The following is a 4,158-nucleotide window of genomic DNA, read 5'->3' on the forward strand; positions in this document are numbered from 1 at the left end:
TTGGAGTGAATGAATGAGGCATGGCCAAGGTGAACTCAAAGAAACTGTACTTTTTTTATTCACTGCCCACTTAGATTTTTTTTCACACTAACCCGAAGACTGCTTGACGCTTCTCTCGTCATGTTCGGTTAGCTGTCTCCCAACGCCCTCCTGACGGCCAAAGACACGTTTCTGTGTAGAAAATAGACAGGCTGCCAAGTGATTCCATCAGAAGACAGAGGGAGACAATGGCAGTTTGTTTTTCCCAGCAAGCATTCCAGTGGAAAGAAAGGAGAAAGGCTGCCAGCCTGCTGTCTGAACCTGAGGCATACTGTGCAGACTGTCAGCGTCTGGGTCACGGGACTTCCCACAGTCATTGTCACTGCACACCTTGGAGGTGTCATGGCACGGTTTAGTATTTTTCCAGCGTGTCTCAGTTGTTTTTCCCCCCTCTGTGTTTAAACAACAAAGCACCGTTTATATTCAAATCAAATCCCCCTCTTCACTTTATCGTTAGCATTGCATAGCAGTGAACGTAGTTTGAGCTTCTATGCCGTATTTTGAGCTATCGCGTGACAAATGATTGGTGGAGGAGGCTCAGTCTCACTACACGCTACAAGTTCTGCAGTGCTTATTGACCGAGGGTGAATATTTGGTTCTTGCTTTCGTTGGCAAACAGCTGATGGGAGGTATGGAAGCAGGAAAGTGTGTTCCAAGTGAATTTTGACGTTAGCAAACCATTGCTTATGATGCCTCTGGTGATGCATTCAAGTGTTTTTAGCCGTCTGCATGGTTGTTTCACAAACGTAGCCAGCGGGAGCCAAGAAGTGAACGATGGGAAATCAAAGGTTTCCTTTTGATTAAATAATGACTTTTTTCATAGTCATGTTCCAAAACAGGTATATGACTGTTTGTGGTGCTTAACCTCATTATTGTCAGTCGGTATGTAGGTAAAAATGTGTCAACAGCAACAGCAACAACAGCAATATAACTATTAATGACGATTTTCTTGTCATTTCAAGAAAACAAACTAAACCAAAAATATCTCAAACATTTTGGGATAAATTGTTAATTTTCAGCTACACACTTGATTTATTCATTCCTGTGTTGGAACTACTACTACTGACTGACTATTATTTGACTGACTATTATAATGATTTAATGATATATTATGATTCCTTCCAAATAAAAGGGTTGAAAAGTGTTGTTTTTTCTTTGTTCTTACTTTTTTATGTTTTCTTCTTTTCTTTCAATTCAACTTAAGCAACTGGAGAAACCGAAAAAAAAAAAAGTACCCACGTCATTCAGCAACATCAATACAAAACTACGGGGGGAAGTTTCAACATTAAAGTTGTCATGTTGATCAGCCCCAAATCGGCTTTCAGGATCGGGCAGGTGTCTACGGCGCACAAAAGTTGAAACGCTCGCCTCGGGTGCAACTGACTCTTCAATCCAATACTTCCGCAGACTGTTCTGTACGCTCAACAAAGGAGAAGAACAAGGTGAGAAGGGCAAGTCCATGGAAACACTGAACATGAACCTTGTTTTGGCTCACGGCTGTTGGGAAGGAAGCAGACATTTGTGAGATCACGACGCGTACAATCCTGACCCATCGGCAAGACGGGGGAGGGCGAGGAGGAGGCACAGTGTCTTCACACCTCAGTCTACTGTTGCAAAGCTACTTCACACAAAGGTACCGACATGCACGGTGATGATGGGACAGAACGTGTCAACATTAGCCCTCACTCTAGACTCCTAATCCTCAAGCCTCATCGCACAAGCGCCTCCGCTGACATCAGTTTCAAAGAGCCACAATGCATCGCTGTTCACTTGAGCGAAGGCTCATAATCATTTCTTCCTTATTGGTGTTGGACGGCTGCCATGTGCCACAAGCAGCAGGTTGAGGCGCATTCTTCGGGGGATTGCTCAAGTTATTTTTTTGCAAAGAGGGGAATTATCAACTGACATATAAATGACAACATTCCTGCAGAAAACAGCAGTTACAATTTTTGCAAGGTGTAGCTCTTCCATTTGCCTGAGTGCATTTTTGTTTGTTTGTTTGTTTTCTTTGCAAAACTTGGATCCTTAAATTTAATGTACCCGCTTTTATTTTGTAATAGTTACACTTCTCTTTCCACTTAAACGTTTAAAGCATTTTCCTCGTTTCCTCTGAATTTGGAAAGTTCTTTGCAATGCTAATATTGCTCATACAAAGTCGCAATCATTTCCTTGCAGCTCCCTCCCTGGGCCTCCGCGTCCAGAACGTTCGGATGACATCAGCGAGGGCACTGCATCCTGTTGCCCGCACTGGTGAGACCCCCTTTCCTCCCGAGTTGTGGCTCCCAGCTCAGACAGACTCTTCCTCGTGTTACAGAGTACACAAAAAACACAATGGAGGACACGTCGCTCGCACATCGGGCCCGGCGCAAACAGGCATGCAACGTATTCTGGTCATATTGGACAAACAGACTGAGGATGAAACACCTGCATGGAGGCTCCTCCCCCACAGAGGAACTAGTGCGGTCATGCAGAGGAGACCGTCAGATGTTGCACTTCCCCTGAGTTCAGCAGGTGTTTATAAAGACGACACATCCGCATGACCTGTTTTGTTAACCCGAAAGGATATCTGACGTCTTCCTATAAACAGCTGGGAGCAGGTGGTTGAAGAGGGACATCCACTTAGACAGAGTTAACTGTTTTTGATTCATTTTGGGGGCCAAGGCATCAGAAGTAACAAAGTGACTCTGGCAAAGATGAATTCTGTGACATTGCAGTATATTCTTTAAGGAGGCCCTCATCGCACCAGAGAACAGTCATTATGAAATAGAATAGAATAGATGTACTTTATTGATCCCAAATTGGGAAACTACACTGTTGCAGCACAAAATAAATAAATTAAATAAACTATACAGTAATTACAAGAAACATTCAAGTCATTCTGTATACAACATCATCAGTATCATTACGGATTGTCATTACAATTTTCACATGACTGGTTGATTTAACATTAGGAACCACATCAAGTCTATTTGAAAAGACAGGGAAGCTTATGACTGAATTGCTATTTCTGTTTGGCCTTTCCTTGTTGAGTGGTAATGAATATGAAACCATACCACAAATATGTCCGAATAATTTTCTTTTGGCTTTATCACCATTCAAATCACTCTATTGTCTTGTTGGCTTGGCTTGTGAACTGCCGGAAGGGTAGTTATTAGTGTAGTAATAAAAGAAGAGAATCTAATCAAAGAGGGGTAAAGACTGAATCCTACTATTGCTGTTATCGTACATCATGGGGGGGGGTCTGCATTGTTCCTTGAAAAGGACCGACGTTTAAATTTTTCACAATGTAATCATAGCTACACAATCGTAGCTGTGAGCTAGCGTGTGTGTGTGTGTGTGTGTGTGTGTGTGTGTGTGTGTGTGTGTGTGTGTGTGTGCGTGCTATCATTATGATCAGGTCATGTCAGGTTTCCTTCCTCTTAGTGACTTGATAAAACTTCTTGCATCACTTCGAAAATTTACAAATATGTGTGAGCAGTGAAATTAGTGCTGTTCCTGTTTGTTTGTTTATTCCTTCCTTTCATTTATGTATTTATTCATGGGCTAATTTAAAAATGAAACCAGGATGTCTCAACATTTCCTTAAGCTATATGTAGGTGAGACTGTTCAGGTGACATGTTAAAGTCACAATGCGTTCGTGTTTAGGGATTTTCAAGCATTAATTGCTCGAACAAAGGCACCTGTCATGCGGAGGAATGGAAGTCATGGCTGCCCCTCCCCTTCAATCTAGTTCCTCCTCAGTACCGCGCCGCAGAAAGATAACAACCGCTCTCAATAAAACTGTCAATAGCCCCGCAGTTGTTTTGGCCCCGGCTATCTGGAGTGCATACAGAGGAGGGAAGATGCTTCACAGACGAGTGGGCCCTCAGCGCTGTCTGTGCCAGTGGCTGTGTAAACAAACGGAGTGGGAGCTCTTGACCAAGCAGAGATCCTGTGCCGAGATACCGGCTAGAGGAGTGAAGAGGCTCTCCGCGAGGAGAGGTGGGGCGCTGGAGATAAGGAGCGCGCACGCACGCACGCACGCAAGCACACACGCAACATCCAGGCTGTGTGCAGAGTTGGGGGAGGGGAGGAGGGAAGAAGTGAGGGGGCGGAGTCGAGCAGAAATCTTGGCTCATT

This window comes from Nelusetta ayraudi, unplaced genomic scaffold (assembly GCF_046127955.1).
Source record: "Nelusetta ayraudi isolate G7.1 ecotype Tasmania unplaced genomic scaffold, CSIRO-AGI_Nayr_v1 ptg000017l, whole genome shotgun sequence".
NCBI classification, from domain to species: domain Eukaryota; kingdom Metazoa; phylum Chordata; class Actinopteri; order Tetraodontiformes; family Monacanthidae; genus Nelusetta; species Nelusetta ayraudi.